Here is a 24,290-nt window from a genome sequence, read left to right as displayed (position 1 = left end):
CTAACTTCTTAGCTTAATTATGCTGTCCTGTCCATAATGGGATGATAGCGCTAACAGTCCATCAGTGGGGTATGTTCTTTGAGCTGTTTTCTTTCATAATTAGTAAGGTGATTGAATATCCATTAACTAAAGTTGGGTAATTTAAAAAGACCACTTGGGAAAACGTGTGTATTAAACAAGCATAGTCTTTATATAATCACTATGCTTTTAACCTAATTAAACTCAAGAGAATCCAATTAAATGAAGGGGAGACAAAAAAGCAATACAATGCTTTGAGGATGAGTTTGATAGTTGTAATCCAAAATTCTTTGTGAGTTAAATCCTATGATTAAAGTTTTAAGAAAGGGTAAATGACCCACTTGTAAAATTGCTGACTAAAATTCAAATTGAGTTGCAACTTTTAGCTACCAGATGAGGTCATTAAAGATAGCTTTGAAAAAGAATCCTATTTAAAAACTGTGATTGGCTTCATTAGGTCAAAGATATTTATACAATTTGCTTCCTTCTTGTAAAAAAAAAAAAATCCTTCTTGTATTATTGTATAAAATGAAGAGATACATATTATGAAGACATTTGAGCTCCACGACAGCAGCTTAAAAATTCAAACAAGGTAATAAATTTTAATTAGTTAATTGGTTTGTATGTGATAAAATTTGGAATTATTTAGATTAATTTTCAAAATATAAATGTGTTCAAGGAAGGAAAATCATTCCAATGGTAAAGATCACTGAATCAAATATATTGGGAAAATTACAAGAAACTGAAGACATTCTTTTTTTCTTATGAGATTATCTTTCTGATTTAAAAAATAAAATCCTTTATATCCACCACTCTTCTGTCAGTTCATAGGAAAGAAAATAAAAAAGAAAAATAAAATTTTGAATCCATCAACTAACTTAAATGGTATTTTGACTTTTGAGTTTGTTTCATCAATGGAAAAGAAAGAGTACTTGACTAATGGTGAGAAAAGTTATAAAAAATGCAATTATTGATTTATTAAGCTTGAAAATGCAGGGGCAAAGCAATTATGAAGAAACTTGATGAAAATTGTTCCTGTAGTAGTCTAGAAATAAACCATCAAAGATTTAATCAATAGAAATTAATATCATTTTTGAAACCAAAAAACTAAAATGAAAATGGCAGTACTATGTTAATCATTATGTTGTTCACAAGGATGTAACTGTAACTATAAAACATTATATGAAAACATGCTACCATATTTTAAATAACTATTTCAATTATTTGGTTTTGCAGTTTTAGAAGTTTAATTATGTAGCTAGTGCTCTATCAATATTGTTTTTTGTGATACTGCCTTGGTCTTCTAGCGCTGCCATAACAGAAATACTAAAAGTGAATGGCTTGAACAAAGGGAAATTTATTTTCTCACAGTCTAGTAGGTTACAAGTCCAAGTTCTGAATGTTGACTCCAGGGTAAGGCTTTCTCTCTCTGTCAGCTCTGGAGGAAGGTCCTGGTCCTCAATCTTCCCCTGGTCCAGGAGCTTCTCAAGCATAAGAACCCCATGTCCAAAGGAAGAGCCCTACTCCTGGTGCTGCTTTCTTGGTGGTATGAGGTCCCCAACTCTCTGCTTGCTCCATTTTCCTTTTATCTCTCAAGAGATAAAAGGTGGTACAGGACACACCCTGGGGAAACTTTATTTACCTTGGATCAGGGAGGTAACCTGAGTAAGGGTGGTGCTACAATTCTACCCTAATTCTCTCAACATAAAGTTACAATTCCAAAATGGAGGACAACCACACAATCCTGGGAATCGTGGCCTAACCGAGTGACACATATTTTTTTTGTGACACAATTCAATCCATGACAGATAGTATCAAATTTCTATTGATCAAATTGCAAAATAGAACTAGAAATTTACTGTGTATGGTAAATATATGCGCTTTGTGTATGTTGTCACTGTTAGCTGCCATCTGCTCGGTTCCTACTCATATTGACACCATGTACAACAGAACAAAACACTACCCAGTCCTTCGCTTGAGCTCGTTGTTGCAGGCACTGTGTTAATCCATTTCATCAAGGGTTTTCCTCTTTTTCACTAATACTTTACCAAGAATGTTGTCCCTCTCCAGGAAATGATCCCTCCTGATAACACGTCCAAAGAACTTGAGACAAAGTTTCACTGTCATTGCTTCTAAGGAGCATTCTGGCTGTACTTCTTCTAAGACATATTAATTTGAGCTTCTGACAGTCCATGGTATACTCAATATTCTTGTTAACACCATGATTCAAAGACATCAATATTTCTTAGTTCTTCCTTAGTCGTTGTCCATTTTTCATATACATATGCGGCGATTGAAAATACCATGGCTTGGGTCAGGTGCACCTTAGTCCTTAAAGTGTTATCTTTGCTTTGTAAACTTTTTAAACTTTAAAAAGCTGTCTTTCGCAGTAGATTTGCCTAATGCAGCTCATCATTTGATTTCTGGACTGCTGCTTCCATGGGCATTCATTGTGGTTCCAAGTCAAATGAAATCCTTTAAACTTCAGCATTTTCTACTTTTATCAGGTGGTTGCTTATTGGTTCAGTTGTGAGGGTTTTTGCTTTCTTTACATAGAGGTGTAATCCATACAGACGGCCGTAGTGTTTGATCTTCATCAGTTAGTGCTTCAAGTTCTCTTTGCTTTCAGTAAGCAATGTTGTTTCATCTATATATTGCAGGTTGTAATAAGTCTTCCTCCAATCTTTGTGCCACATTCTTCTTCGTATAGTCTAGCTTCTCAAATTATTTCCTCAGTATACGGATTGAATAAGTATGGTGAAAGGGTACAACCCTGATGAACACCATTCTTAATTTTAAATCATTCAGTATCCCCTTGTTCTGTTCGTATGACTGCTTCTTTGTATAAGTACAGGGCCTTCATGAGCACCATTAAATGTTCTGGAATTCCCATTCTTCAAATTGTTATCCATGATTTGTTATGACCACACAGTCAAATCTGTTTGCACAGTCAATAAATCATGGGTAAATGTCTTTCTGGTATTCTGTGCTTTTAGCCATGATCCATTTGACATCAGCAATGACATGCCTTGTTCTACATCCTGTTCTGAATCTGGATGGAATTTTTGGCACTCCCCTGTCAATGTACTGCTGCAACCCCTTTTGAATGATCTTTAGAAAAATTTTACTTGTGTGTGATGTTAGTGATATTTTTCAGTAATTCCCACATTCTGTTGGATCACCTTTCTTTGGAATGAGTATGAATATGGATTTCTTCCAGTCAGTTGGCCAGGTAGCTATCTTCCAAATTTCTTGCCTCAGACAAGTGACTACTTCAGTGCTGCATCTGTTTGTTGAATTATCTCAGTAGCTATTCTGCCAATTCCTGGATCCTTGTTTTTCGCCAGTACCTTCAGTGCAGCTTGAATTCCTTCCGTCAGTACCATCGGTTTTTGATCATATGCTACTTCCTGAAATGGTGGAACATTGGCCAATTTTTTTTTTTTTTTTTGGTACAGTGTGTATTCCTTCCATCTTCTTTGAATGTTTCTGGAGTCATTTAATATTTTCACCATTTAATCCTTCACTTTTGAAACTCAAGGCTTGAGAAATGTCAAGCATGTTCTTCCCTTTTGATTTTCTATCTCCAGGTCTTCACACAGTTCATTATAATATTTTACTTTATCTTCTTGAGCTGCCCTTTGAAACCTTTCATCCAGCTCTTTTACTTCACCATTTCTTCAGTTCACTTTAGCTGCTCTTTGTTCAAGAGCAACTTTCAGCAACTCTTCTGACATCCATTTTGGTCTTTTTTTCCTATCTTTTTAATGACCTCTTGCTTTTTTCCTGTATGATGTCCTTGATGTCAGTGTGTAACTCACCTGGTCTTCTGTCATTAGTGTTCAATGTATCAAATCTGTCTTTGAGGTGGTCTCTAAATTCTGGTGAGATATACTCAAGTTTGTACTTTGGTTTCCATGGACTCCTTCTAATTTTCTTCAACTTAAACTTGAACTTGCATATGAGCAATTGATGGTCTGTTCCACTATCGGCCCCTGGCCTATTTCTGACTTGTGATATTCAAATTTTCCATCATCTCTTTCCACAGATGTAGTCAATTTGAATTCTGTGTATTCTGTCTCATGAGGTCCACCATTTATGCTGTTGAAGAAAGGTATTTGCAATGAAAAAGTCGTTGGTTTTGCAAAATCCTGTGATGTCTGGCTTCGTTTCTATAAAAAGGCCATATTTTCCAACTACTGATCCTCTTTTTTGTTTCCAACTCTTACATTTCAATTGCTAGTAATTATCAGTGAAACTTAATTGCATGTTTGATCAATTTCACTCTGCAGAAGTTAGCAAAAATCTTCAATTTCTTCATATTTGGCCTTAGTAGTTAGTGGATAAATTTGAATAATATCTGTATTAACTGATCTTCCTTGTTGTTGTTGTTCTTAGGTGCCATTGGGTTGGTTCCGACTCATAGCTACCCTATGCACAACAAAATGAAACACTGCCCTATCTTGTGCCATCCTCACAATTGTTGCTATGCTTGAGCCATTGTTGCAGCCACTGTGTCAGTCCATCTCATTGAGGGTCTTCCTCTTTTATGCTGATCCTTTACTTTACCAAGCATAATGTCCTTCTCCAGAGATTGATCCCTCCTGACAACATGTCCAAAATATGTGAGATGCAGTCTCACCCTCCTTGCTTCTAAGGGGCATTCTGGTTGTACTTCTTCCAAGACAGATTTGTTCATTCTTTTGGCAGGCCATGGTATATTCAATATTCTTCGCCAGTGCCACAATTGAAAGGCATTAATTCTTCTTTGGTTTTCTTATTCATATTCCAGTTTTTGCATGCATAGGAGGTGATTGAAAACACCTTGGCTTGGGCCAGGTGCACCTTAATCCTCAAGGTGACATCTTTGCTTTTTAACACTTTAAGGCTATCTCTTGCAGCAGATTTGCCCAATGCAATACGTCTTTTTATTTCTTGACTACTGCTTCTGTGTGTTTTTATTGTGGATCCAAGTAAAATGAAATCCTTGACAACTTTATCTTTTCTCCTTTATCATGATGTTGCTTATTGGCCCAGTTGTGAGGATTTTTGTTTTCTTTATGTTGAGATGTAATCCATATTGAAGGCTGTGGTCTTTGATCTTCATCAGTAAGTGTTTCAAGTCCTCTTCACTTTCAGCAAGCAAGGTTGTGCCATCTGCATAACACAGGTTGTTAATGAGTCTTCTTCCAATTCTGATGCCTTACCCTTTTTCATATAGTCCAGCTTCTCTTATTATTTGCTGGACATACAGATTGTGTATATATGCAAATAGGATACAACCATGACACACCTTTCCTGACTTTAAAGTGTTCCCTTGTTCTGTCTGAAACAACTACTTATAGATCCATGTACAGATTCCTCATGAGCACAATTAAGTGTTCCAGAATTCCCATTCTCCACAATGCTATCCATAATTTGTTATGATTCATGCAGCCGAAAGCCTTAGCATAGTCAATGAAACACATGAAAACATCTTTCTGGTATTCTCTGCTTTCAGCCAGGATCCATTCTGACGTCAACAATGATATCCCTGGTTCCATGTCCTCTTCCAAACCCTGCCTTAATTTCTGGCAATTCCCTGTTGGTATTCTGCTATAGCTGCTTTTGAATGATCTTCAGCAAAATTTTTGCTTGCATGTGATATTAATGATATTGTTCTATGATTTCCACATTGCTTAGATCACCTTTCTGGGAATAGGCATAAAGATGGATCTCTTCCAGTTGGTTGGCCAGGTAGCTGTCTTCCAAATTTCTTGGCATGTATGTGTGAACACTTCCAATGCTGCATCCATTTGTTGAAACATCTGAACTGGTATTCCTTCAATTTCCTAAGCCTTGTTTTTCACCAATGCCTTCAGTGCAGATTGGACTTCTTCCTTCAGTACCATCGGTTCCTGAGGATATGTTACCTCCTGAAATGGTTAAACTTTGACCAATTCTTTTAGGTATAGTGACTCTGTGTAGTCCTTCCATCTTCTTTTGATGTTTCCTGCATCATTTAATACTTTTACCACAAAATCCTTCACAATTGCAACTTGAGGCTTGATTTTTTTCTTCAGTTCTGTCAGTTTGAGAAATGTTGAGTGTGTTCTTTCCTTTTGGTTTCTATCTCCAGGACTTTATACATGCCATCATAATACTTTGTCTTCTTGAGTCACCCTTTGAAATCTTCTGTTCAGCTCTTTTACTTTTTCACGTCTTCCTTGCAGGTATATGGATCACTGACAGCATCATACTTCAGGATAGTAATTGAAATATTCTTTTTAATGGTGAACAGGACACCATTCCTCTTCAATTTGTCATTCAGAGCATTGTAGACCATATGATTGTCTGATTCAAAATGTTGGATACAGTCCATTTTAGCTCATTAATGTCTAGGATATCATTTTTTATACATTCTATTTTTGACAACTTCCAATTTTCCTAGATTTATACTTCATACATTCCAACTTCTGATTATTAATGGATGTCTTCCTCTGTTTCGTCTCATTTTGAGTCATGCCACATGTGCAAACGAAGGTCCTGAAAGCTTGACTGCATCCATATCATTAAGTCAACTCTACTTTGAGGAGGTAGCTCCTTCCTAGTTGTATTCTGAGTGCCTTCTAACCTGAGGGTCTTGTCTTCTGGGACTATATCAAACAGTGTTCTGCTGCTATGCATAAGGTTTTCACTGGCCAATTTTTTTTTTTCAGAAGTAGACTGCCAGTTTCTTCTTCTTAGTCTGTGTTTGTCTTGAATCTCTTCCGAAACTTGTCGAAGAAGAATGACCCTGTTAGCATTTGAAGTACCAGTGGCAACGCTTTACCAGTATTACAACAGGTAAGCCACCACAGTACAACAAACTGACAGACATGAGGTGTATGCATGTATATTAAAAAAGTCTTACCTCTGAGAACTGAGCAAATTTAAATATGTATGTCAAAAATAGAAACACGTACTGACATTTCAGTTACATATTTTAATGCTATCCTATTGAAAGTTCTACTCTTACATTCACTAAAAATAATATGCCCTTCCTTTATCAGAGCTATATGAATACCACTAAGTAAAAAAGATAACACAATTGATTTTGTAACTGAATGGGGATTACCCCTTACTTACATTACTTATCTAGACCTGTTTCTTTCACTTTTTTGATAGAAAGATTGCTTCATAGAGAAGTAATTTTCCAAATTTCTAAGTTCAATATGGTAAATCAGGAAAAAAAAAATTATAACCTTCTCCTCTTGCAAACTATCCTAAAACAAACAAGTAAACAGAGCATTAAGAAAATGAAACACGTGTTCTATATTCAGTGAAAACAAAGATGCCTTTTCCTCAAATCAAAGGACAAGAAATGAAAAAGTGGAAGTCAGAAGGACAAATAACAAAGAGATGATGAAAGTACAACCAGTGCATGTGTAAACTGGTTTATCCCACAGAACTGAGAATTGTTGCAGGAATTTAACTTTGTGTTGGTTTCCCAGCCAGGGCTACCATATCAAAGTACCACAAAAAGTGGTGGCTTATAAAAACAGGAATTCATTTTCTCACTATTCTGGAGGCTAGAAGTCTAAATCAACAAGCCAGCGGGGCCATAGTCTGATTAAAGTCTCTAGAGGACGTTTCTCCTTTTCTCTCCCAGATTCTGGTAGCTCTAGTTGTTCCTGGGTTTGTAGATGCATCTTCACAACCTCCTTACTCTGTCTTCTGTCTGTGTCTCTTTTATAAGGACACCATTCAGATTGAATTGGGGCTCGCCCTAATCCAGTATCACCTTATGATAATTGATAATGTCTTTCAAGAATGCATTTTTGAACAAGGACACATTCACAAGTACAGGAAGGGGTACAACTTCAAGATACCTTTTTGGAGGCACAATTCAACACATAACTGAGCAAAATACACTGCAGAAAATTAAGTTAAGGAAAGTTTAATAGTTTAAAGAAGATATTGTTTCAAAGTACATTATTGACCTTCATGTTTACACGTAAATCTTACCCATTCTAGTGAAGTACAGCATCTCTGCCAAGCAAAACAGAAGAATTTTATCCTCTGGAAGGATTTAAGTCTTCAGGAATGACTGAGTCAATATGCCATGGTGAAAATAGGAATGTAATACCTTTAAAAGGTGAGCAAATGAGCCCTCTTACTCTGCACGTGTCCAGAACATAGTAGGCAGGAGATTAGAGTCTATTTTCCTGTATTATCTAAATTGCCCCGGTGCCAGAGAAAAGACCAATAAGTCATAATACTTTGGATTTTTTCATGACAAAAAATTATGGGCACCTGTTTTAAATAATGTGCATTGACTCCCTTCTTTGTAGAATTAAAATACCCATTCTCCAGACTCCTTTGCAGATAACTTTCTGAATTCAAATTTATAATTTACTAAGTTGTTGAAAGTGGAAATGAGATAGCAGTCAACTGTAAAATACAATTATTGAGAATTAGATATAGAATCCTGATACAAAGACAGAGTATCTAATCACCCTTGCCATAGATGTATAAATTAGTTGTGATACCAGAAGCAGCTTACTGAAATCTGGATTGCAGATATCAAGTGACCTTGAACTCAATAGCCCAAAGTAGCAGGCAGTTTTCTTCTCTTCCTGGCTTCAAACTATATTTTCTGTACCTAATCCCTTCTATAAATCCTTTCCTGTGTACAAATGTGTTTTTGTCTCCTTTCTGAACCCTCACTGTTAGAATACCTAAAGCTCTTTCATTGAAGACCAGCAGTGGATCCCCCTACCCAGTCCAGTACCTTCCCATCACACAAAGGCTCAGAGATTCTAATCAGTTCTTTTGTGTCCCACAATGTAACATGAATGCAAAGCAATGGATCCGTGGCATGTGAGCTAAAATTTCACTGTCATAAAAGTAACAAAAATATTATATATAAAATTGTGTAAAAAGAACAAACACATTTACAAATATAGAGGTAAATACTAGGTAAAATAAATATATGGTTTGTAAATGTGTAATGTTGAGAACAGAAGAAGAGGAATACAAAATTTTCAACAATGTTTGAATTCATATGTTATTTATATGTACTATTAGATAAAAAACTTTTAAAAAAGAAAGAAATGGAAATATTGAAAATGAGTAAACCTAAATATAATAGCAAATTTTATCATGTTAACATGCATTTACAACATGCAGTAGTTCGTATATGAATATTAGTTCACTGACCAAAAAACTGACAAATAAAACCTATTGCTGACCAGCTGATTCTAACTCATGGTGACCCTATGTGTTAAGGAGTAGAACTGCTCCATAGAGTTTTCTTGGCTGTGATCTTTATTAGAATCAGATCACCGGGCCCTTCTTTCATGGTGCCACTCTGTTGGTTTGAACCACCAACCTTAGGTTAGTAGTCTAACCAAACCATTTTTATCACCCAGGAACCTATACTAGCAAATTGGTAGATACATTTTAAATACAAACATGCTATTTTTATGTAATTCTGCTTGTAGTGTGTAAATAGGCATAAATTATTTGACTACTTTCTAATCCATTGCTATATGGTTAAAATTACATGTAATTTGTTCAGGAAAAAACAGTTACAGTTATTGTAGACCTAGACTTCATGATATGAAGGTCACAGTGGATTTAATATGAAACAGAAGTCAAATTGTTTGAAGCTGTCAGACCAAACAACTTTTTAAAAATGTGTCCTTTTTACATGTTCCACATTGTGTGTTTGGAGTTTCATATTAAGTTTTAAGAACTAAAAGGATCAGAATGAAAGGGTTTACAGTTGAAAAGAGAGAAGCAGTAGTTTATGGATTTTCACCTTAAATAAAGAACTTGAGACTCAAACACTTCAGGCAATTCCTTTATTCAGCTTCCTTTGAGTTTTGAACACAGATTTGGAAAAAGTTTATGCTTGCCTGGGATAGAGACGAAAAGATAATTTATTTTATAACAGGACTTCCTCTACATCTTTTTGTGAAGTTGTGTGACTACAAGTACCAAAACTCCCATTAACCCGTTTGACTCCAATCACAATTGACAAAAGTTTCTACTTACCTAATGTGGTCCCCATTAAATATCATACCTCCTTCATTTAGCTAGGATTCCTGTGTGCTGGAAGAGAAAGTTGTTGCTTTGTTTTGTCTTTTTTTTTTTTTCTCTTTCTAAATTGATGTTTAATTGCTCAAATCTAGGAAATCTATTATTTTTAAAATAAGTAATATCCTGTTCCAATGAGTGCAGAGCAAGTGACTTATGGTATCAGATAATTTGGTAAATGCTAGAAGTCCATGTAACGTATCACTAGGACTAATAACATGTCTTTATTCTCTAAGGCATTCAGTGCAGCACAGCTTGAAAATTTTTGAATAACAGCAGGAAAAAGAAAAGTATTCTATATGGTTAGATGCGAAAAAGATAAATATAACGATGGCATCTGGAAGCTAGTGGGAATTCATCCCAATGTGACTCTTGCCTGGGAATAATTGACTGAATGAGTGAGTTTGGAGAAACTAAACAGATTAAGTTCCTGGGGATGGATGAACTTTGTTACCTTACTTTTTTTTTTTTTTTTTTGTGAAGAAAGTCTAAATGTTTGAACAATTAGTTGCAAAATCTAGCTGGCAGAGGTGTAAAAGTAATAAGATCTTATGTGTTGTTTTTTCTTGCTCAAGTTCTACTCAGTTCTATTCTTTTTCATAAACAGTTTTTTTTTTTAAATAGATGAAATAAAACATTTAAAATAGTCTCCACAAATTTTATACTGTCAAATGGTTCACACTAATTGTTAAATGTATTCATGTCTGTATTAGTTTCCTAAGGCTGCTGTAACAAAATACCACAGATTCAGTGGTTTGTAGAATAGAAATTTATCATCTCACGCTCTGGTGCCAGAAGTTCAAATCAGGGTATTGGCCTTGTTGATTGCTTCTGAGGGCTCTCCAAGAGAAATTATGTGATGTTTCTCTCTTAGCTTCTGGTAGCTCCAGGGATTCCTTGAATTGCACTTTCAGTGTCACATGGCATCTCTCCTCTGTCTCTCTATCTCTGTTTCTTCTCCTCTTTCACAAGGTCACCAGCCATAGGATTAGATTATACCTTTTTTTCCAGTACGACCTCACGTTAACCCAACTGACAACATCTCCAAAGCAATTCACCTTTTTCCAAACAGGGTGACATTCTTAAGTACAGAGATTATAACTTCACCATATCTTTTATGGGGGACACAGCTTAATGCATAACAATATCTTATATACTTATTTTATATGTATCTTTCATCCGTAAGGTTTTCATTGGCTAATTTTGGGCAGTAAACCACCAGGCTTTCTTCCTAGCTTGTCTTTGTAGCTCTTCTGAAACCTGTCCATCATGAATGACACTGAAGGAGTTTGAAGCCATGGTGGCCTAGCTTCCCATCATAGCAATAAGCAAACCAGCACAGTTCAACAAAGTGACAGATGGTGATGGAAGGTAATGAGAATGTGGGAGATCCTCAGTCAGATGTTTTGGCACAGTAGCCACAATGATGGACTCAAACGTGCTGGCAGGAAACTGTGAGGATGATGCAGGGCCAGGCAATGTTTTGTTCTGTTGTACATGAATCTCTATGAGTCAGAGTCAATTTGACAGCAGCTAACAAGAACAAAAACATATATATCCTTATATATTTAAATTAATGACTCACTTCTTATTAATAACATTTTGGTATCAAGATTATGATAATCTTAAAAATTTTTAAAGTTGTGATTTTTTAAGATATTTATCAGCAGCAACATAAAGTACATTTTTTAAATTTGCTGGAAGTTTTCTGGTAAGAAGTGTGAAGAAGTTGGGTGATTAATGTGGCAGAAAACTATTGCAAATTAGAAAAATATATTAGGAACATATATTTAAATAACCAAATGCAGGTTGAAACATTAAAAAATTTCATACTGAAAGATTACTAGGGTGTCAGATCAAATCTGTGGGTTTGTGGCTATCATGTGTGGGGTATCCCCTTCAATTTCCTCCAGGTAGAGAGCAGTAGGCTTACCAGCTCCAAGGACAGATGAGAGAGTTCAGAGCAGCTAAGACACTGCCACTGGAAATGTAAAGGTATATTCTGAAATTGAGAGATACACAGAAGATTGGTGATCCAACTTATGAATATAAGTCTACCCTGGCTGATTGCTAAACTATTCATGTTTGTGGGAGGCCCCAGAGGGCCTGGTGCAAAAGCAGAAAAAACTCATACACAGCTTTAGCGGTGCCAAGTGGAATCGTTCCTGGTTGAGATGTCGAAGGGCTGACTTCTGTTCTTGCAAAACATCAGGAAATATAAGGAGGACCCAGCAGCAAGGGAACAATAGGTTGAACCCAAATTATTAAAATGTAAAAAAAAAAAAAATGTAGTCTTCCAAAATCCTTAACTCGCTGGTAGACCGTGTAGTTGCAGGGAAAGTTACATATAAAAAAAAAATTACATATAAGCAGGTTTAAAATATCAAATAAGCTGAGCGACATAAGCTGTTGAACACAACAAAGAAGACAGATTTATATTCAGTCTCTAGTAGAGGAATGTGAAAGGGGGTGTAGTAGTAGGAGTGTCAGAACCTGTCTAACTTTAGGAGTGGTAATGACCAGGATTAACACAAACCTGATTCCCATGAGGTTGAGGTCAGATATATCTCCACCCTCCAACGTTTTTTACCAGTTCTGACACCAGCTGTCCCCCTTACAGCACTCTTCTATTTCTCTTCTGGGTTTGATAGTCCATTACAATGGCCACACAGAATTCACAGATCATATTTACAGTTAAGTGGTTTATTAAGGAAGTAACAGGGCACAACTCAAGGTCAGGATCAACAGGCTACAACTCAGGATCATGATAAAGAAGCATGTAAGAGCAGTCTTCTTTCTTCAGGGCAGGTCAGCTCTCTTGGCTCCTCTTGGCCACGCAGGCCTTCTCTCAGCCCCTGAGGACAAGCCTTCTTTCAGCCCTCTCAGGACAGGCTCCTTTCAGTTCTCTCAGGACAGACTTCTTTGGGCCCTGCCATTTGCCAACACTGACTCTGCCCCAGCTCCCTTTCCAGGCCTGTCACCGCAAGCTATGTCACTGGGCCTCTTTTAGGTCTCTCATTCTTTTCATCGTTGAAGCTCTTTACCTGTGTTAAAGCTCTTTTAGGAGGTTTCTTGCCACCTCTCTTTCTTTGCTCTTCTTTCTTTCTACCTCTTCTTATCTGCTGCCCTTCTTCCTCCTTCTTTCTGTATGAAAAACCTTTGTGAGGTTGGCTGCACATATACACAACTCTTTGTCAATTTCAAGGCATGGTCCCTCCCAGCAGGGGCCACAAACTGATCAATTCCCTCTCCGTAGGCCAAAGACACTTCATTTGCATAGTAGGCTATAGTCACCACCTTGGCATAGTCTATAATCACCTCATTTGAATAGTATATTGACCAATCCCTGCAAGGTGCATACCAATCACAGGACGGGCTTTAGTCCAAGGCTAGACAAAAAGTATCAAACCACAAGTTGTTCAGTTTACCCAGGAAATGTCAATCAACCTGGACAAAAGTAATGAAAGCTCTGGGGTAGAAAACTAAGACAAAAGTAACTCCCCAGGGCTTAGGGGAAAAAGTCTCTCGAGCTGTTTTTCCAAAGAATCAAGGCTAAAGGCCACGTAAAGGAGCTAATTTCACCATAAGTAATAACACAAGAACTCATATTAAAATAATATTCTGGAGTCATTCATATATTATCTACACTGGCTAGTTGTTGTTATTGCTGTTAGGTGCCATTGAGTCAGTTCCAACTCATAGTGACCCTGTGTACAACAGAACGAACACTGCCCAGTCTTGTGCCATACTTACCATCATTGTTATGCTTGAGACCTTTGTTGCAGCCACTGTGTCAAACCACTTCATTGAGGGTCTTCCTCTTTTCTGCTGACCCTGTACTTTACCAAGCATGATGTCCTCCAGAGACTGATTCCACCTGACAACATGTCCAAGGTATGTAAGACACGGTTTCGCCATCCTACTTCTAAGGAGCATTCTGGTTATACTTCTTCCAAGACAGATTTGTTCATTCTTTTGGCAATCCATAGTATATTCAATATTCTTCACCAACACCACAATTCAAAGGCATCAATTCTTCTTCGGTCTTCCTTATTCATTGTCCAGCTTTCACATGCATATGATGTGATTGAAAATACCATGGCTTGGGTCAGGCACACTTTAGACTTCAAGGTTACATCTTTGCTTTTCAAAGCTTTAAAGAGGCCCCTTGCAGCAGATTTGCCCAATGAAATGAGTTGTTCGATTTCTTGAGTGCCGCTTTCATGGCTGTTGATTGCGGATCCAAGTAAAACGAAATCCGTGAGAACTTCAATCTTTCTTCTATTTATCATGATGTTGGTCATTGGTCCAGCTGTGAGGATTTTTGTTTTGTTTATGTTGAGGTGCAATCCATACTGAAGGCTGTGGTCGTTGATCTTCAGAAGTGCTTCAAGTCCTTTTCACTTTCAGCAAGCAAGGTTGTATCATCTGCATAACATATGATGTTCATGAGTCTTCCTCCAATCCTGATGCCCCGTTCTTCTTCATATAGTCCAGCTTCTCGGATTATTTGGTAAGCATACAGATTGAATAGGTATGGTGAAAGAGTACAACACCGACACTCACCTTTCCTGACTTTAAACCACTAAGTATCCCTTTGTTCTGTTTGAACAACTGCCTCTTGATCTACATACAGGTTCCTCAAGAGCACAGTTAAAAGTGTTCTGGAATTCCCATTCTTTGCAATGTTATCCATAATTATTTATAATCCACAGAGTTGAATGCCTTTGCATAGTCAATAAGACACAGGTAAACATCCTTCTGGTACTCTCTGCTTTCAGTCAGGGTCCATCTGACATCAGCAATGATATCCCTGGTTCCACGTCCTCTTCTGAATCCAGCCAGAATTTCTGGTAGTTCCCTGGCGATATACTGTTGCAGCCACTTTTGAACGATCATCAGCAAAATTTTGCTTGTGTATGATATTAAAGATATTGTTCAATAATTTCCACAATCAGTTGGGTCCTCTTTCTTGGGAATAGGCATAAATATGGATCCCTTTCAGTCAGTTGGCCAGGAAGCTGTCTTCCATATTTCTCGGCATAGATAAGTGAGCACTTCCAGCACTGCATCCATTTGTTGAAACATCTCAATTGATGTTCTGTCAATTCCTGGAGCCTTGTTTTTCGTCAATGCCTTCACTGTAGCTTGGACTTCTTCCTTCATTACCATTGGTTCCAGATCATATGCTATCTCTTAAAATAGTTGAAGGTTGACTAATTATTTTTGTTATAATGACTCTGTGTATTCCTTCCATCTTCTTTTGATGCTCCCTTTGTTGTCTAACATTTTCCCCCATAGAATCCTTCACTATTGCAACTCGAGGCTTGAATTTTTTCTTCAGTTCTTTCAGCTTGAGAAACACCGAGCATATTCTTCCCTTTTGGTTTTCTATCTCCAGCTCTTTGCACATGTCATTATAATACTTTACACTGACTATTTATCAACTGAAAAATACTAAACGCTAATGGCAACAGGAAATTATCACTCATAATCAGAAAAAAGAAAGAGAAGTTAGATAGTGATTCTCTGTACCCCAGATTTTGGATTTCACAGAATTGTTTTGAAATGTTCAAGAATCCAAGGCAAACATAGTGTAAATATTAGAACTGTTAAAGAAGCTCAATTAGTTTTCTATTGCTGGTATAAAAAAAGAAAAATTACAAATTTATTGACTTAACATAACAGAAATGATTTCTCTCAGTATCCTGGAGATCAGAAATCCAGAATCAGTTTACCAGACTAAAGTCAAGGTGTCAGCAGAGATGGTTCCTTCTCGAGACAAAAAGGGAGAATCTGTTCTTTGGCTCTTCCATTTGTAGAGAGTGCCAGCATTCCTTGTCTCCTGGCCACATCACTCCAATCTCTGCTACTTTGGTGACATCCTCTTCTCCACCGAGTCTGGTCTTTCTCTGCCTCTGTCTTACGAGATTACATTTAGGGCCTACCCAGATGATCTAGGATGATCTCTCAGTCTCACAATTTTTAATCACATTTACAAAGTCCCTCTTGCTATATAACATTCATAGTTTCTGGAGTTCAGGACATAAGCATATTGGGCATGTGTGTGTGGGTCAAAAAGACTGTATTCAGCCTACCTCAAAGCTCAAGAAAGAAAAGGCAATTCTAAATAGGTACCAAATGAAACTTTTAGAGTTGAAAATTAAAAGTTTGTTCTATCTTTTCAACAGTTAGTGTTACCAATGTAATATAGCAGCTTCCATCATCATTCTTTGTGACATAGAGAGGTATATAGATAAGGAACTCCACATTCTACAATGTGTGGTTGCTGTTTGTTTGCTTGTTTAGTGTTCTTATCCATTGAACATTTTCCACATTCTTTACTCCTTAATTCTGGCATGACCAAAAGACTCTTCCCTCAAACTCTCATTAAAAGACACCAATCTCTCATCACATTTCCTTTGATACCACTTGTCGAAACATCAAAACCACAGAATTTCTTCATCCTCATAATGGTCGCTAATCTATTTATTCCAACATATGCTCATTTTTCTTCAAATCTTACGGTTGTTACCACTATTCTTTCTTACCTTAGAGAATTAAATTCATTCTTTGGAAGTAATCTTACCTAATTCTTGTTTTTCTCTCCCTCATTTGCATTTACTTAGTTGAATCCCAAACTTACATGTACTGTATCTTTTGAGATTTCATAACTGATTAAAAATATTGGGAGAAAATTTCAGAACTTACTTATTTTCAAATGTACACTTGAGTATGGCCTGAAAGTCCTACCAATATTTTTAATAAAACTTCCTTTTTAACTCTCCAAGGTCTTCACTGCCCTCCAAATCTTTCAATTCTTTTCCTGTTCTCCTCCATCTACATATCTTATTTTGCCACCACCAAATCTACAAATCATCTCCAAAAGGCTTCATACTATAAAGGCTAATGCTGCACAAGTTGTTTGGTCCCATTATTTTGATTTGCTCAAAGATTTTTTTCTTTGATTCTCCCTATATTTCTGACCATTATTCTACCTATTTCTATCATCTTAAGTCCAAAAGCATGGAAGTAGTCTTTAATGTACCACATCCAAAATAACAAACAACAGGTAAACAAACAAACAAAAACCCAAAAAAGAAAAACGAGCCCTTACTCTTCAGAAGGACATCACGCTTGGTGAAGTAGAAGGTCAGCAAAAAAAGAAGACCCTTATCAAGATGGATTGACAAAGTGGCTCTAACAATAGGCTCAAACATGCCTAGTATTTTGAGTATGGCACAAGACTGAGCAACATTTCATTACTGTCATACATGGGGACTCTGTGAGTCAGAACCAACTAGACAACACCTGACAACAACAATAACTCTCCAGTTACAACAGGTTGCTTTGAATTTTCCATCCAAATCATTGAACTTTGTTTTTCTTACCTTGTATTTACTTCTCACTTAATTACCTAAACTCTAAGTGGTATTCAACATTAATATCCACTTCATTCTGCTTTAACCAAGCTGTTCTCTGAGCTGCTCTGAAAGTCTATTCTCCTGGTTCAAGTTACATATTTCTAGATCATTTCCAATATTTAACATATCATCTACATATTGATGACTTATGACTAATAGATATTTCCAGGCCAAATCTTACCCCTTTGTATACCAGTCACTTACTCTTTATCTAAATAGTTTGTTCCCTGAACACATTAAATTGGTGGTTGTTAGTTGCAATCAAGCTGACTCTGACTCATGGCATACATGTACACACAGCAGAAAAAAAATGTTGCTTGTTAAGTTTAGCATAACCAAAATTGAAATTTTTTTAATAAGTAAACACCTTTTCCATCCAATTTACCTCATTTCAGAAAATGCCATCACTATCTACAACAGTTGGTCAAGTAGAAATATTTGGCTTACTAGCTATGCGGTGGATGTTTTGTATATCTTGCATTTTTTCACAATAAACCTCCTTGCACTTTAGACCTCATCATTTTCATTTTTAAATCTAGGAACTTGTTGCTCAGAAGGCTTTAGTGAGCTTTCTGAGGTCAACATAAGCTTAATCCTTTCCATCGATTATTATATAAAAATACAATATAACTGAGAGGAAACATAAAATGACTCATGATTTCAAATTCATGCTTTCCTTAAATGAGACATCTGGGTTTCTGGGCATTTATTCCAGTGATAATTTCTTTGCTCAAAATATTTAAAGCTCCTCATTGCAAGTGAGTATGCTTAGTATTGTTTCTGAAGGCACTAAATGCCAGCAAATATAGTCTGTAAAAATTCATCTGCTGGGGAGAAAGTTCAAAGTATTTAGAAACTAAGTGAAACAAATATGAGTGATCAAAAGAAATGATAGAGTTTTGAGCAAATTTAAAGGGAAACTATAAATTAATGATATATCTAAAAACATTAATATGTTTATGTTTATAATCGAACATGTTTTCTTTTAATGTAGACACCCTGAGAGGTTGCATGTGTACTCCAGTAATGCTCTTTTACTTATGTTTGCTTATTAGCTGTTGGAATTGTCTAACCTGAGAGCTTATGAGCTGGAATTATTCATAAATTTGTACTCATACCTCATATTTCATTACCACTGTATTCATTCTAACTAACAAAATCACATCTCTAAATAGTCATCCATTTTTACATTACTTTTTTTATGTATGTACTACACTGTAACTGGGCAAAATACATTACAATTAGGTGTGAGAAACTAATTGGTTTTAATTACTAATTTAGACCCAGTAAGGTACCAGCTATTGATCCTCCTGTGTACTGTTAGGTAAATGAGTTCCTACTTGGCTGATGTTTTGGAAGTAACAGATACAGACTTCATATGGTAATTGCACAACTTTCCCCACTGAGATGCTGCCCACGTACTTCAATTTCAAAGGAAAGAAAATCTCACATGTTCTCAAGTATCTGTTCTGGCTGTTTAAAAAGATTCCTGATGCACTCCAAGAAGGAAGAGGGAAAACAAATATTTGTCTTAATATGTTATATGCGTTTAGGAGATAAAAAGTAATTATACAAATATTAATAATAAGCTCAGCGTTTTGAATTCACCAGCTGCTTTTTGAAACCCTATGCTGCAGTTCTACTCTTTCCTATGGGGGGGCCATGAGTCAGAATCCACTCCACAGCAGTGGGTATGGGATAGGTTTCAGCCATTTTTGTGTACTTTAGAGATTTTACCTCATTCTTTCCTTCCTATACAACACTCGGAACCAACTCAAGGGCACCTAACAACAACATACAACACTACTTCTGTGGTTCATTGTTTTCTGTTTTAATGCTGATGGCATTGAGCTTTGGAGAGATTAGAAGACTTGCTCAAGTTTATATAGGTAATAAGCTAGGAGCTAATAATCACATCAAGGTCTGCCTCCAAATCTACACTGTAAGCTACTGAGTTATATTGTCTCCTATGACCCTGGTGGCGTAGTGGTTAAGTACTATCTATGGCTGCTAACCAAAAGGTCGGCAGTTCGAACCCACCAGGGGCTCCTTGGGAACTCTATGGGGCAGTTTACCCTATCCTATAGGGTCGCTATGACCTCGGGATAGGCTTGACAACAATGGGTTTGTTTTTTTTGGGGGGGAGGGGGTGGGTTTATGATCCTCTGGTGCAAACTATCCTAGAAAGTTCAGAGAAAACAGTGAAGATATCGCCTTTCCTAGTTGGAATCATTATCACTTAGTAGAAAGATTTAGGTTTTTCTGCATTAATGTTAGAGAAATAAAATACCCAGAGAAGAGGACAGCTACTTCAGGAAGAAAAATTCCATTGACCCAATGAATGGCTGTGAGACTTGCAGACCATGGGACTTCAATTTTTTTTTTTTTTTTTTGAAACACATAATGATTATCATTTCGCAAAGTATTTTTTTGTTGTTTTGATTTTTTAAACATATTTCCATGATTTTGCATATATTAACAGTTTATTTTTCTTTTGCTGAATAATATTCAATTGCATGAATATATCACCATTTGTTTATTACTACCAAAACAAAATATCACAGACTCAGCTGTTTAAAACAACACCAATTTATTTTCTCACAGCTCTGCATGCTCACCTGGTTTCTGTGCTCTGAGTGGTGGCAGGCATTTAATGACATGTTGGAGGCTCCTGAAGAGAATCTGCTTCCAAGCTCATTCATTTTTTGGCCAAAGTCCATCTGGTAAGGTTGTAGGAGTAAATTCCTGTTTTCTTGCTGGCTATTGGCTGGTGTCATTCTCAGCTTCTAGGGGCTTCCTACAATGGAAAGGTCAGTGGTTTGAACCTACCAGTAGCTTTATGGGAGTGGATAAAAGTCTTTTTTTCTTTGGGGGCCCCTGGTGGGTTCAAACATCTGACATTTTGATTAGCTTGATCAGTGTACCACCAAGGCTCTTTCTGTAAAGTCTACAGCCTATAAAAAAAAAAAAACCTATAGGGCAGTTTTAATCCACCATATAGGGTTGCTATGAGTTATAATTGACTCGATGGCACACAAAAACAGGGGCTTCCTGAACTCCCTGGCTCATGGTTCTCCATAGTCAAGCCAGAAATGGTGGATTGAGTCTGTCTCATCCTTCAAATCTCTCCTGCACCTTTTTCTGTTACATCTCTCTGACCTCATCCATTAAATGTTCCCTGCTTTTAATGACTCATGTGATTAGACTGGGCATACCAAATAATCCAAGAAAATTTCTTATCTCGAGGTTCACAATTTAAAGCACATCTGCAAATTCCATTTTGTAGTATAAGGTAACATTATCACAGATTCAGGGAATTAGGGTATGGATGTATTTGAGTCACCGTTATTCTGCCTACTGCAGTATTATATCTCAGTAAGGTAGAAAATGATTTTAAAAATGTGGATGTGCTAATTCACAGTTCCAGTAGCTGCATGTAAGTATTTGATTTACAAAGGTTCTGAACCAATCATCTAACTAATCATCTTGCTTCCATTATCTCCCTTCTATTGCCCAATTTTCTCACAAATTGATTTTTATTCTTCCAAGGCATAAACATCTCTTGTGACACCAAAATGACAACAGAAACAACTGAAGGCTCTTTAGTTCATCATCCAACACTTTATGTAATTTAATCCCTTTTGACCCTTCAGCCTCCCAGTGTAAATTATATTCTCATTGCAGGGAAGTTGTCACCATTCCCTAAGTGTTAAATGTGATGTAAAATCACTGGGGCTCTGTGTATGATATTTCCTCCGTCTACAATCTCCTTTTCTCCCTTGCCTACTTTGTGAACTTCATTGCATAATTCAAGACCCAGTTTAAATGCCACCCATTTGTGAAGTTTTCCTAAACATACCGATAACGAGCAAATCACATTAGATTGCGGAATCTTTGTTGTTAAGACAGCAGTCAAAGAGAAAAATTAATAACAGTCATCTGACTTTGATTTTAAGGTTTTTCTTACCCACAAAAACAAATATTAACCATAAAAAAAAATTTCTGACCCCAAATTAATTCTGCCAGGGCCTTTTTTCCACCCAAAATTGCTAATCTTTTCTGTTTGAAGCCAGGTTTACTTAATTTAAATTTCAAAAGGTATTATGGCTGCATGTGGGTGGAGGGCCACAGCTAACCTTGTGACCTGAAATTTGTTGCTTTCAGTAAAAGGGGAAAAACCAAAACCAAATCAAACCTAGTTCCGTCGAGTCAATTCAGGCTCATAGTGACCCTATAGGACAGAGTAGAATCGCCCCGTAGACCTTCCAAAGAGCGCCTGTTGGATTCAAACTGCCCGCTCTTTGGTTAGCAGCTGTAGCACTTAACCACTACTCCACCAGAGTTTCCAAAAGCGGGAAGGCAGAGTTCAATCAGTCATGAAGGCAGAGTTCAATCAGTCATGAAGGTAGAGTTCAATCAAGTCATGTTTAAGGTTAACCAGTGGTTGACCTTCTATCTTTCTCCCTCCTCTTCTCTTTATAAGCTTCATTGTAACTATCCTACTTCTAGCCATTTACTTTCATTGGAATCAGAATGGTCTCCCTATACGCATATAGAAAAACTGTTCAGAGTAAAACTTAATTTCGATTTAAGTTTTGATTATTTTTAACAGAGCTAAGCATCTCAGTTTTTTGAGACTTTGTATCCCTTCAAACATACATTATTAATAGAATCAAAAGACTTGCTATCATAGTTATCTATGTACTGTTTTCCCATGTTTTATTGTGAATTTTTTAAGTGCAATGGTTATCATTAATAATTTTAGCTTTCAGACTTAACATATGGTAGGCACTAGATTAATTTATATGAATGAAAAAGGAATATATTTTGAATCTTATATTTAGAAAAAAAGTAACATGTGTATATGCCAGCATAATAGTTAATTTTGTGTGTCAATTTCACTAGGCTATGGAGCCAGTTGTTCAATCACTAGTCTTGATGTTGCTGTGAAGGTATTTATATGTGACTAACCAGCTGACCTTAAGTAAAGCAGATTACCTTCTATAAGACTGCCAAAGTTCCAGCCTGTCCTGTGGCCTATGGATTTTGAACTTGCCAGCCCATGCAATCGTGTGAGCCAATTTATTAAAAACTCTATCTAGTTCATATATCTCAATCATTGGTTCTGTTTCTCTGAAGAACCCTGACAGATACTGCCATTTTATGTGCAAGTGAACAAAATGATCCTACATTAGAAATTTAAGTTGCAATCTGTAATATTGGAATTTTTTATTACTCCAAAAATTGGTTGCCTGGAAGCACATTTCTGACTCTTTCTTCCACCAATTCTCTCTTTCTAGCCACACAATCTTAAGTGAGTTAATTTGATGGATTCTAGGTGGATCCTTCACATAAATTTGGTAGAGAACACAGACTGTGATGGCCACGTGGTTTGAGTAAGTAACACTATTTTGCTGTTTTAAAGTCTAAGATTTGTGCATTGTTTCTTACCTGAGCAGAACCTAATCTGACTGGTACACTTATGGTCATTTTCATATCAAATGCCCTCAGTTCTTAATGTAAAAGAAAAAATGCTTAATTCGGTTTAAACTCTCAAATTTATTTATGTTTTCACTCACCCCAATAATCCGTATTAATATTCTTTAGAACTAATATTAACATGGAACATCCTTGGTTAAATGAAAAGAACTTTTAATCTGTCATTTTGAATACAAACTTAAGCTACGCTATATTAGATTATTTGTCTGTGGTCATAGAGCGAGTATGTTGTTGTTGTTAGTTGCTGTCAAGATGATTCCAGCCCACAGTGGTCCTGTAAATGAAAGTTAGAAGCATTTGAAATATTTTTTGTCTTTTTTTCCCCCCTGATCCTCAATCTAACACCTTCCCAATATAGCACTTCGACTTATTAAATGAAATACAGGCAATACCTCACTAATGATGGAGTTGCTTTCTGATGATTATCTCCATCTTGAGAAGGTTCTGACTTAAGTAGAACATCTCACTTTTTTTTTTTTTTGAGTTTTCATTATTATTGTCTTTTATTATAAGTATCTTTATGAAGATAGTAAGAAGGACTTGGTGGTCTATTTCTGAAAAAAAACTAGCCTTTGAAAACCTTGTGAAGAGCATCAGAACATTGTCTCATATAGGGTGAGAAGATAAGCCCCTTCAGGCTGAAAGGCACTCAGAGCATGACTCGGGAAGATCTACCTCCCCAAAGTAGAGTGAACTTAATGATGTGGATGGAGTGAAGCTTTAGGGCCCTTCATTTGCTGATGTAGCACAACAGAAAATGAGACAAAAGAGCTACAAACATTCATTAATAATAGGAAGGTGGAATGTAAAAGATATGAATCTAAGAAAATTGGAAGTTGTCAAAAATTAAACAGAACACATAAACATTGATATCCTAGGTATTAGTGAGCAGAAATGGCCTAGTATTGGCTATTTTGAATTGGACAATCATATGGTATACTACGCCAAGAATGACAAATTGAAGAGGAATGGCAATGCATTCAGTATCAAAAAGATCATTTCCAGATCTATCTTGAAGTACAACATTGTAAGTGACAGGATAATATTCATGCACCTACAAGGAAGACCAGTTAACACAAATATCATTCAAGTTTACACACCAACCACTAATGCCAAAGGTGAGAAAACTGAAGATTTTTACCAACTTCTGCAGTCTAATATTGATCTATCATGCAGTCATAATCCATTATGATTACACGTCATTGGAATGCTAAAGTTGGAAATAAAGAAGAAGGAAGAATATTTGGAAAATAGGGCCTTGGTGATAGAAATGACCCTGGAGATAGT

The sequence above is a fragment of the Elephas maximus genome, chromosome 2 (assembly GCF_024166365.1).
Source record: "Elephas maximus indicus isolate mEleMax1 chromosome 2, mEleMax1 primary haplotype, whole genome shotgun sequence".
NCBI classification, from domain to species: domain Eukaryota; kingdom Metazoa; phylum Chordata; class Mammalia; order Proboscidea; family Elephantidae; genus Elephas; species Elephas maximus.
This window is presented reverse-complemented; position numbering follows the sequence as displayed.